Raw genomic sequence first — 12,797 nt, forward strand, 5'->3', positions numbered from 1 at the left:
ACTATGTCCCCTCCAGGGGCTCTGAGTTCCTTTTCACGCATCCAGCACCAGATTCACTGATAGTAGAAGCAGCCAACCAAAGGAACAAACAGCAACATTTCCGGTCCACTCCCTCTGATAAGGACAGTAAAAGAATGGACTTGCTCAGCCACAAAGTTTATGCATCATCTACGCTGCAATTCAGGGTGACAAACTATGCAGTCCTACTAGCCAAACAGGACCACAGGAATTGTGGGAAACTCATGGACTTTATTAATGACATTACAGAAGACAAGAGACAACAATTCAGAGCAGTAGTCTCTGAAGGGCAGATTATTTCCTTCATGGCACTGCTGGCTGCCCTTGATGCTGCAGACACAGCTGCCAGGTCCACCATGATGGCCGTTGTTATGCGTCAAGCTTCATGGTTTACCTCTTCTTCTTTCCCATGCAAGATACAAAATACCATGGAGGATCTCCCCGTCGATGAAAAGAAGTTATCTGCAAAGAAAACCAACGAGGTGCTGCACATCAGGAAGGATTCCAAGTGACGCTGAGATCCCTAGACATCCATACTAAAAGAAGGCAATACAGGTATCAGCCTTACCAATACCCATGATACCCAGCTTACACACAACAACAACAGAGGCCGTACGACCATCAGCAGCAACGCCAGAGATCTAGGCATCAACGATGACACCTCACACCATTGGCACCGTCTCAACCCCCTCCACCTAATAAGCAGATCTGAAGCCTTGGTTGAGGGTATAGAAGACCTCCCACCCACTCCAGCGTTTATACTTCCCATCCAACCTTTTGATCACTGTTTGCTCCCATTCTACCACAACTGGTGAGCAATCACTATGGGCAGATGGTCCCTTGAGGTCATCTGACTGGGCTATTCCATCAACTTCCTGTCCATACCCTCCCCCACCCGGTCCCTCTTCAGGGACCTCTCTCACGACCACTTGCTCCACCAAGAGGTGCAACATCTTCTACAAATAGGAGCAGTGGAGACAGTGCCCAATCAGCACAGAGGAAAGGGGTTTTACTCCCACTATTTTTTGACAGAAAAGAAAAGTGTGGGATGGCGACCCATTCTCAACCTCAGGCTACTCAACAAGTTTGTCAAAAAGCAAAAATTCAAAATGGTTACCCTCACAACCATAATTCCAGCTCTGGAGCAGGGAGACTGGTTTTCAGCCCTCAACCTGCAGGATGCTTATTTGCATGTAACTATACACCCTGCCCACAGGCATTTTTCTCAGATTTGTTATGGGCTCAAATCACTACCAATACAGGGTTCTGCCCTGTGGCCTTTGAACAGCACCCTGCGTCTTCTTCACAATTCTCATGGTGGCAATGGTGCACCGCTAGAAAAAAGAAGTAATAATTTTTCCTTACCTGGATGATTGCCTGCTCAAGTCGCACACTCTCGATGAGGCCATCCAAGCCACAGAAATGACCATTGACTGCTTCCAGGGCTTGGCCTACAAATAATAAACAAAAAAAATCCACATTAACCCCTACTCAACAACTGGAGTTCATAAGCGCTCACCTTGATTCCATAACCAGACTTACATTTCTCCCATTTGACAGATTCAACACCATAAAGAATCTTGTCGCCAAGTTGCAAAAGAAGCCCCCAGGTCACTGTCCACGACTGTCTGCAACTTCTCGGCCATGTGGCCTCTTGCACTTTTGTGGTCAAGAATGCATGCCTTTACTTGTGGTGCCTGCAGGGTTGGATGACCACCATCTACAGACCAAATGTGCATGGTCTAAACAAACTTCTATCCATACCTACCAAAGTCAAGGACTCACTCACACAGTGGACTCTTCCACACAACCTCTGCTCCGGAATCCCGTTCATGCAGGAGTCCCCCTCTGTTATAATTACCACAGATGCTCCCCTCATGGATTGGGGGGCACATATGGCACACCACACCACTCAAGGACTCTGGTCCCCTACAGAAGCTTCACTACACTCATAAAGCTATGAGAGCTCTGAGCAATCCACAATGCCTGCCACCAATTTCTCCCACATATCCAGAACCAACACCTCAGGATCATGACCAACAACACCAACTGCATGTTTTATATAAACGGACAAGGGTGAGCTCAATCCCACTCACTCTGCATGGCGGCTATGAAACTTTGGAATTGGTGCCTCCAACACAATATCAAATTTCAGCCTCCTACCTACCTGGTTCACTAAACACCACTGCAGATGACCTCAGCAGATCTTTCCCCCTAGATCATGAATGGGAGATAAATGATACAATCCTACACAACATATTCAAAATATGGGGCTACCCACAACTGGATCTTTTTGCAACCACGACCACCAAGAAATGCCCAGAATTCTGTTCCAGAGCGGGCTTAGGAAAGCACTCGATGTGAGATGCTTTCATGATCAAATGGAGTGACAATTTACTATACGCATTTCTCCTGATATCGCTTCTTCACAGGGCATTACAAAAAATACAAGTGAAGAGGGCCAGGGTCATACTAATAGCCCCTACATGGCCCAGGCAGGCATGGTACCCATTTGTAACAAGGATGTCAGTTTGCTCCCCGATTCCATTTCCTGCCCCTTCCAAACCTATATTCACAACACAGGGGTCAACTACACCACCCCAAAATAATGATGCTGCACCTCAAAGCATGGCTCCTTAATGGTTCTCTAATGAGGAACTAGATTGCTCTGAACAGGTACAAAGAGTACTGTCACATAGGTGGTACATGTGGATTGTGTTATGCTATGTCCATAAGTGGCCTAGGTTCATTCACTGGTGCTCCGCCAGGCAAACCATTCCTGCTTCTGAGCCTCTTTCACTACTACTAGACTATCTGGGCTCTCCTTTAGCTCCATAAAGGTACATCTAGAAGCAATTACGGTGTTTCACTATAAGACCGAGACACTACTATCTTTGTCAACCCCATCACAAAGCGGTTCCTCAAGGGCCTCCAGACCCTACACCTGGACCACCCACTCAACCCTGAGACTTGCACTTGGTCCTCACATGATGCACCAACCATTTGAGCTGCTAGCAACATGCTGCCTCCAACATCTATCCATGAAAACTATGTTTTTAGTTGCCATTACATCTGCCAGATGTATAGGAGAACTTGGAGCGCTTATGGCTGACCCACCATACACTATGCTTTTTAAGGACAAAGTCACACTCTGAACACATTCCAAATTTCTCCTGAAGGTGCATTCATCCTTCCACCTCAATGAACCTATCCATCTACCAACCTTCTTTCCTAAACTGCATGCAAACAATTTCGAAGCAGCAATGTAAACACTCAGCGTGTTTATTTGGACAGGACTAAGCCATTTAGGGCTTCCCCTAAACATTTCATTTCATTGCAGAACGATCCCGAGGCAAATCGATCTCTACCCAGAGACTATCCAGTTGGATAGCAGCCTGCATCCACCTATGCTACCAACTAAATAATATGAATCCTTCAACTTCTGTTAGGGCACACTCCACCAGACCTGTGTCAATGTTGGTGGCATTCTTATGTAACATTCCCCTCACAGATATGTGCAAAGCTGCCACCTGGGCTTCGGGTCATACCTTTGCTAAACATTATGCTCTTACTCAGGGACCCTCAAATGGGCCAAGCTGTGCTGTCTACAGCTTTCTTACTAGATCCAAAGTCCCTACCTCCTCAAGAGATGCTGCTTTTCAGTCTCTTGGAGTTGAGCACCCACAGGGACATCTCTCTCTCTCATAGAGGAGGTTACTCACCTGACGTTGTTCGAGATGAGTGTTCCTGTGGGTGCTCCACTACCCACCCTCCTCTCCTCTACTTCAGAGTTTGGAGTGGTCTCCGTTGTAGAGAAGGAACTGAGGAGCCCGGGCTGTGCGTGCGTTATTGAGGCACCATCGTGTGCAGCCTGTGTGAGTACTGCTGTAAAAATCTCCGAGTGAAGGCACAGGGACACACCAACATCTGGAGTGGAGCACCCACAGGGACACTCATCCTGAAGGATTACTTGAAGAGTTACTGCACAGGAGGAATAATCTCCACTTTTCTACCTTTGTGTAGGGAGAGGGGGAATGTGGTTGGGGTGTGTATGTAAGATAATACAGACTAGATTCTAGGGTGACCAGATAGCAAGTATGAAAAATCGGGATGGGGGTGGGGAGTAATAGGCCCCTATAAGACAAAGCCCCAAATATCGGGACTGTCCCTATAAATCGGGACATCTGGTCACCATACTGAATTCACTGCAAAGTCCCAAAGATTATGAACTTTCACCTGTGGAAGTGCACCAGGAAATCCACGAGACTGGGCTTTTTATCAACTGTCACCTTCCTCTTTTTTCTTAAAAAACACACAAAATGAGGAAACAAATTCAAAATTGTAGCTAATGTTACCTTAAATTTATAGCTGAAAATGCTCAAAAGTCAAGAGCTGCTAGTGTTAAGGTTCTTCTAATAACTTCAGTTCACCCACGTTACACATATTTTGCAGTAATAGTAATTCTAATAAATACACGTATTAATAGACAGTGTAAGTGCAGTTCTACTCTGAAAAAGAGCTATGGAAAAATAGCCTCTTCATACTCAGCAGAGCCCACTCCCAATGTATATTAATCAGAATCCAATCTGATATCTACTATTTTCACACCTGTTATTCCTGCTGAGCCAATACAACTGAGAAAGAGAACAGGGCCCTATTCTTCCCATCCCCCAGGATTCAAGTAACTGCCATTGAAATTCTAATTGTCCTTGATTATCAGCAGCAGAACTGTTATTCTAAAGTCCAGTTAGTTCTATGTTGTTGAACAAAGTTCTAGCTTGTTACACTTGTACAAACCTCCTGAAGGCAGTGGGTTTGCACAGGTGTCGCTGAAAGCATAAAATGGCCTAAGAACCCATTCCAGTAGAGTTGCAGAACATGGGTTGAATGCACAGAGCTGACAGAAAAAACAGCCTACATTATAAGTAACTCATCATTTTGGGTGTTTCTTATTGAGCGCCCAGAAACTGAAACACCCAAAGTCATTAGCCACTTCTGAAAATTTGGGCCAATTTTTTTTATTAGAAAGCTGAACACAGTAGGTATGGATTACTGAGCTACAATGAACGTTGAACCCCACAATAAGAATGTTACACTGTTTAAAATAATAGATGAAGTCTGACTCCAGATCTTATTTTTGTAGCTTGGTTCCAAGTCCTCACATCTCACACACATTTAGGTTTTGGTTCAGATCTATCCCTAATTATAATCTAATTAAATACATGAATCCATGTTAATATAATGTGAAAGTTAACAGTTTAAGAACTCAAAAACCAAGGCTTTCAAAAATCAAGGTTCTCTGGGCAACCTTGAAGTGTGGTTCTGAAAAGTGACTGTACAAATGGCTTTTCTGCCTCAGCAGCTGTGGTCAAGACATTCTTGTCCACACTGCAGATAGCCAGCTCCCTAAAGAAAAGCCATATACACGGTCATCAGTGACACCCTTCTGGGAAAAACATTTGGTTTCCTAGTCAGTTTGTATTTGCTTGTGAGGATTCATTTATTATTGCTAATGTGGTGGGTTGTTGGTGAATATGTATGTTGGATCTGGTTTATTATTGGAACACTTGCCTAGTAAGATATTTTGAGGGAGAGGTGGTCACAAGGTGCTCAGGTGACTTTGGACAGGACTGGCTCGTAGAACAGTGCCAAATCTTTTCCCAGAGCATGCCTACGACACGCCCACACAGACGCCATCCCAAGAGGGATAGGCTGAAACAGCAGTGTCTTTACTCTTTACTGCTTATCCACTGTACCTTGAGCTCTGAGGGCTCTGTGAGGGCACAGCAACTCTGAGGGCACAAAGCTGGTAGAAAATGGTACGTTTTTGCTGTGGAAAACTTAAAAAAGAAATGGGGGGGGGAAACCTTTTCTGAAACTTCTTATTCTATCTGATTTTTGATGGGAAAAAACCTCAAACTTCTAAGGTTCAAAAACCTGAAACAACCAAAACCCATAAACATTTCAGTTTTGGTTTACGAAAGTTAAAACATTTTCTGGGTTTGGTGGTTTCTGTATTTCCATTTTTGATTTTTTTAATTGAAAAACTGGAAATATTAGAGACAAACTAACATTTTCATTTTTTTTAAAAAAGGCTGTTTTTCAGTGAAAAAAATGTTTTGACAGAAAAATTTCAACCAGCTTCAGTCCTTCTGTCATCTGTTCCTCTTTTCTCCTCTTTAGTAGGAAACCACCATCAACGACTCCTTTATTTCTCTGCAAAAACACACACAGCCATTGTCTGGGGCAAGAGGAGTGAAGAAAGGTCAGACACTGAAATTCCCTTGAACCAACCCTTCCTCTGGGTTTGGAGGGCCATAAAAATAAAAATGTAGTGTTATTATTTGGGGCTGAAGCCATTCATATAATCTGCCTGTTTTTGAAGAGAGCCAGAGTTTTCAGGGCTGAATAAAACTGTGTATAAACTCTAGCTTGCAAAATAGTAGGTCACTCTTCTCCAAGCTGACCTTCCTCTCTGACTGGAAATGCTGGATTTCCTCTATTGTGCCCATGTGAATCAAACAAACTAAACAACCTTCCTTCCACTGCTGACTCCTCATTTGCCTTAGTGTCACTAAAAAAAGCAATGGCATGCAACAGTGCACACGTGATGCAATGAGCAGGATCACCGTCTGTTTCTGCCTCTGTTGTTTTCTTTAACCATGTCTGTTTCTGTATTTTCCCCCTCCATCTCTCTAGCAACTAATAAGTTTTAAATACCTCAAACTATCCTAACAAATTCTAGATCTACTCAGCCCTGACAGTGACTGGGAGGATAGGAGACATCAAAGGAGCAAAGGTACCACACTGAAGAGGAAATCTGGGGATCCCTCAGACATGGACCTGGGCAAGAGCCCATTTTTATAACTTAGAATATTGTGTAATTGGGCTGCTGAGGGGGAGGAGAGATCATATCATTTCTTGTCTATTTTTTAAAGATAAGAATTAAGCAAGATTGTACTTGCTGTACCCACAGGGCTTTCTCTATTCGGCACAAGTTTCACATTTGACAACTTGGGCCTGGCTGGCTGAAGTGAAGACTAAGGGAACTATCTCGCTATCAGGGAATGAGTCACACAATCCTGATTTGCACATTGTGTTCCAAAACTTGTGTGAATGACATGGAAATTATGTGAAGTATTGCCCTGTCTTTGGCATCCCACAACACAGCTAGGTAGTGTAGCTAGGTGCATGTCAACTTGAGAAAGGAGCAGGTCCTCTAAAAACAGGGGCTGAGACTCCAGAACAAAACTGGTTTAAGACCAGGCAAAACTGAGCAGCTTTGATGTATTCTCTTCCAAATACCATGAAAGTGGAAAACATATGTGGTGCATTGATTATGTATTTTGGTAACTCTCTTCTCCACTGTGTCAAAAGGAATATCCTAACTACAACAGTGAGCTAGCATGTATCATTCTTCCATTTAGGTAGAAGTGAAAATGCATTTTGTTGATTTATTTTTTAAGTGAAGGACTACATTTATCTCCAGTGTAGTGACTGCACTGAAATCAATAGGATGATTTTGGTCCAAATTGTTTAAGATGAATTGCAAAGTTTGTTTTTTTTTAATTCATGCAGAAGCGTAAACATGTTTGAATGAGCCCAAAGAAAGAGGGAGAAAAAAATTATGCCTGTCCCTTAAAAATGCAATTAGCAATGTACCAAAATAGGTACGAGTACCTTTCCAATTCCTTTTGTCCTCTGCAAGAGTAAGTATGAGTATTCCATTCCATGATTCCAATCCTGCAAAGATTAAAGTACATCCATAATTTTACTCATGTGAGTAGTCCCATTGATGTCATTCCTGAAATCATGCAAACAAGTTTCAAATCAGTGAGACCACTCATGTCAGTCAGAAAACACAGGTGCTTAAATCTTTTCAGGAGCGGAGCATAGATCCCTATTTTAATTCCCTCAGAACTGTCTCAAGGTGTTTCTTCTTGGGCTAAAATGTCAGTAGATTTTGTACTAGTGGAGGTCTTTCGGAAGGTTACCTGCCCCATCCAGAAACAATAAGAACCTAAAATCAGCCAAATAAACTAAATTTCCATTCCAATTCTGTTCCCCATACACTGCTGTTAATTTAGCAGTATTCCATAGCTCTTTTATGACACAATCCTACAAACTCTTACTCATATGAGTAATAGTAGATTTCAGTCTGACTCCTCATGTGAGGAAGGAGTGATCATGTGAATAAGGCTTTTTCATGTATTACAGTATTTCAGTGATGAGTGAGGTACTGATGCTGCTGTAACCTAGCCTGGCTGTGTTCTTGGCCTCAGACTCTACAATTGGTCCAGCATTTGGTGGTGTGAGTCTGATGGTATGTCTACACTGGAACTGGTTGCAGCTTGGGTAGACATACCTGTGCCAGCTTTGATCGAGCTAGCACGCTAAAAATAGAAGTGTGGCTGTGGCGGTACAAGCAGTGGGAGGGGCTAGCCATTCCAAATACTGTCCTGTCTGAAACCCTAGGTATGCATGCAGGCAGCTAGCCCCTCCTGTCACTCATGCTGTCCAGATGCACTGCCTGATCAGAGCTAGCCTGATTAAAGCACTAGCCTGATCAGAGCTAGCAGGACTTTGTCTACTTGAGCCAGAAATTACATCTTCCAGCTCCAGTGCAAGAAACATCCTGAGAGTCACCAAGTCCTGTCCTGCAGGATACATGGCAACCTTAAACTTCCTGTTGCAGCTTAACTGTGTATGGCACATGCAGATTGGGCTCTAGGAGCGTATCCTTGGTGTCCAGTCCACATTCTAGTGTGGGTAAAATGCTACATTTTAAACTGGATAAGGTACTCTTCACTTCCTGTTCTAGAACCTGATTCAGAAATTCACTGAAATATGTACTACTTAACTTTAAACATGTGCTTAAGGCCTATTGAACTCAATTGAGTTAAGCACATGCTTAAGTGCTTTCCTGAATCAGGTCCCTAAATTGTTGTATAGTGTTGCATTGTGTGCTGTTAAAATTTGGGATCCTGCAGAATGAATGATTCTATATAAATATAAGACATTGACTATTACTATTCTTATTGATTTTTTTCTCTTGCTTTCCCTCAGCCACAACATAATTTTTTTTTAAATAAAGTTTTAGCAAAGTCAGTTGACCTATTTTTGATTTGTGCAAACTTGGAAGAAGAGTCCCTTTTAAAAAAATACGTTGCCTTTTTGTGCTCAGATAACTCAAAGCAGGTTAGTTCTTTACTCACACTTGATTTGAACTTAGACCTCAGCGAAAGCATTTGACATGTCTGAGGAAAGATGCTTCACAAATAACAAGTTAGACATAAACAAAGATGATGATAATTGTACTACACATAGAATCAGCTTCTCACTTTTGTTTATATTTGAACCACATTCCTTCCAACCTGTCATTGGCGTTCATCCTCATTTAGAAGGTGTTAAACTATAAAAGAAACTCAAATAAAGAGTTGTCCAATAGATTCTTTATGCGAAACAGAGATTTGATTGATTTGGTTGAACGTATTACCTTTAAAGCTTTTCCTGGCTATTTTCAGTTGTAATTTCTGATCACCACAAGTAGCTGAAGAACAATCTCTCTCATGACAGTCTTGTTCACATTAAAGTTCTTGAAAAAATGGCTCTCCTTCACCATGCTAGCAATCAAATCCAACATCTAATCACCACACATGCACACATCCAGACTCACTTGCTGTAGTCCATGGAGACAATGGTTATTCAACCCCCCATTCCACTCTCCTTATTACCAGCTTGGAAGAAGAACAGAAAATAACTCCTAAGGGACCACTGCTTAATTTTTGTTGTTCAAAATTCCTAGCCTCTTCCAGCTTCAAGAACTTTAGTATGTTTTTCCAAAATCCTTCCTGTATTTATCAAAAACATTATAAAATTGTGTTTTTAGAAAGAAAATACTGCTCCTGCATCTGCCACTGAATCCCTGGCACTGATTTCTGCTTTCGCTGCAGAGCTGTAGCAGCAAACAAGAGAGCTGACTCCATTGGTATAGGAGACAAGAAGCTGAAATCAACCCCCGTAAAGTGCTGTAAGTGTTGTAGCACACCAAATCCTTTTAGATACTTGGTATCATGCCAGGTGTACAAGAGGCTCTGAGGTAAGTGCTGAAGGCACTTCAAATGCTAGCCCTAATAGGGTCCTGTTTTAGGAGGGTTCCTAATAGTCACACTCACATGTCTACTAATAAAGATGATCTTTACTAGGGCTTGCAGGAAGAAAGGCTGTTCATCCCATAGACTTGATATATTACACTTTACTGGAAAAAAATATGGAAGATATAGTCCCTAGGAAGTTCTACTGGGTGATTGTTCAACAGAGAGGTACAAGGGGAACCTGACTTCTTGGGGTTCCTCAACTCTAGGACCACAGGTGTCTCTTCATACCCATCTCTTTCTTAGAGGGCAAACAAAATCAGGCCTGAGCTTGATGCGGTTTCTGTTTTCCTGGTGCTGTCTGGCGGTCTCAGTAGGCCCTTCTGCATCTCCTGTGTGGCTAGTAGTGCTCATGGTCCCACAGAACTGTGCTCAAGGGTTTCTCTGGGGCCTGCATCAGTGAGTATGGTTCCCCCAAATGAGCCTCTTAATTCTCAATCCGCAAGGTTTATATTTATTCTTATGTCCTACCCTGAGCTTGAGTTGTCCCCAATGACTGAAATATCCCTATTTAGAGACCTACGGCTTGAGTCAACTGTGCTAGCACAATGGACACAAACTGCACCTAGTTGAGGGTAGGTGGCTTGTCTCTGCCCCATCATAGAGTTGCAAAGCTGACTCTCCAATGGGCTGCTCCCTTCTTTCCAGCCTGCTTGAGTAGGGTGGCCAGATGGTTCAGAACACCAAGATTTTTTTTTAATGTAGCCTTTTCCCTTTTTGCAAACTGCATCAAGACTGGGGTTCACTTGGTCCTGTTAGTTCACAGTCATATCTACTACAGCGTCTGAGTCTCCCACGATTGGCAATTGGGAATGCTTTTCTCCACATGTCCATGGGTATAGAAGGCATCTTACCTTTCAGAATTCAAAGGCAGACAGTGGGCTATTTCCCAGGACGATGATGGGGCGAGGGGAACAAGTAACTGGTGAAAGAATGTGGATGAATAGATAAAGGAGAGGGCAAGTGAGGGCAAAGACTAGGTGGAAAGGGGATGTAGATTGAAGGATGGAAGATAGAGACTGTCTACTGCTATGTGTCCATGCAGTGCCTAGCACAATTCTTGGTTGACCCTTAGACACTACTGTAATAAACATGATTAATAATAAAATGCCGATTAGGTACAAAATGAAGAAAAGGAAATACAAAATCAGAAAACACAGAAGGAGGAAGAGATCAAAATCCATATCAGGAGGAGAAGGGCAAAGAATCCCATAGAAATCAGAACAGAGGAGAAAAACAAACACAAAACCTCCAAAGCAGCATATTATAGAATAATTTATAAACTATTCCCCTTCTAACCAAGTTCATTAACAATTTTCATACACTTAGGTTTGCTATGAGGTCTCTTTCACTGTGTAATATTGACCAAGTCATCATAAGCAAAAGCCCTTTGACAATGTGCCTTATTTGCTATAATAGGAAGCAAGTGGCTTGCTCAGTGAATGGATCAGACCCACGTTCCCATCTGCATTATAAACATGTTTTAAGGAGTCTGCCAAATATTCAGTATTAAATTATTTTATCTCCCTCTGCCTACAGTTCTCTCCCAATAGCCTTAATTCTTCCAAATATTTAGTTCAACAATCTCTTCTTTTAGCAATCCACACTCTCTTAGCTCTGTAATCCCACCTTTGGCCCAGTTTTAACAATTCAACACACTGCTGTATGCACATAGCAGGTTGAATAGTAAATCTGAGAGTATTGTTGTGAATAGCTTGGTTTGCTATGAGTCATGGGGTCATATGCTGTATTTATAGAGAATTGGACAAATCACTGGGTATTTAGAAAAGTTTCACAAACTGTAATATAAATTATTATTTGTCCAACAATTCACCCTGAAATGTGATTTCCCCCTCCCCTATTTTTTAGGCTCTTGTTTAAAAAATGTCATTCATCTGGGGTTTGTTCCTGCAGGATCCTGAGTACTTTTGTGAGCTGCGGTGCACCCGCAACTTTTGCTGAGCTCAGTGAGTGGTGAGCACACTCAGCCCCTTGCAGGATTAACCCCCTTTCAGGGAGCGGAAACATGTGACTTAATTTGCAGAGGATGGGTCACAACTTTACGCAGACTTACCTATAAGTACTTCGAAAAAGTGAATGGGGTTATTAGAAAATAAGAATTGGTCCACAGACAATTTGCTAACTGAAAGGGGAAAAATTTATGCAATTATTATTCATAATGAAGAGTTCAATCAGCTCTGGCTATAGTGTTTGAATTAAACACGTGGTCTCCCTTTAAGTCTCATAGAGGTTTCAGCTTAAACAACAATCCACTAAAATATCTGAAATCAAAATCATTAACTTTAGCTGCTTAGTCAAAGCCCCAAGGCTTCTTGGTGTAGCTTTCCTTAGATTACTTTAGCATGGGAGAAAAGAAGTGCTTGGTGACAATGCTGGCTTCCATGACAGCAAGAGATTGCTGACGTCATTGACTGTATGCTTCTTCCACAGTGAAGCAGTTGAATTGGTGTGTAATTGATTTGTGCATCCGGAAGCTATAAGAATACATCTGATTTCCCAGCTACCACATCAGTCAAACAGTTAAAAATCAAAAGTCTGACAGCACATTATATGTATAAATGTCTGATTTATATAATGTAGCTATACACTCATAGGTTTCTTTGT

At 42.3% G+C, this 12,797-nt stretch overlaps 1 long non-coding RNA gene across 2 annotated transcripts in view; it reads right to left on the minus strand.

The window, feature by feature from the left end:
• Positions 1–239: 239 nt before the first annotated feature.
• Positions 240–12,797, minus strand: part of LOC125643212 (uncharacterized) — a 42,037-nt gene continuing 29,479 nt past the window's right edge. Inside the window, exons 3-5 of one of the 2 annotated variants that reach the window (XR_012669982.1) lie at positions 7,699–7,761; positions 1,384–1,469; positions 240–480 (exon numbers count right to left, since the gene is read on the minus strand). This is a non-coding gene — a long non-coding RNA (uncharacterized LOC125643212). Of the gene's footprint in view, positions 555–1,383; positions 1,470–7,698; positions 7,762–12,797 lie in introns of both variants that reach the window. The other variant, XR_007358629.2, reaches the window with a different exon arrangement.

Source organism: Caretta caretta, chromosome 9 (genome assembly GCF_965140235.1).
Source record: "Caretta caretta isolate rCarCar2 chromosome 9, rCarCar1.hap1, whole genome shotgun sequence".
In the NCBI taxonomy this organism is placed as follows: Eukaryota; Metazoa; Chordata; order Testudines; family Cheloniidae; genus Caretta; species Caretta caretta.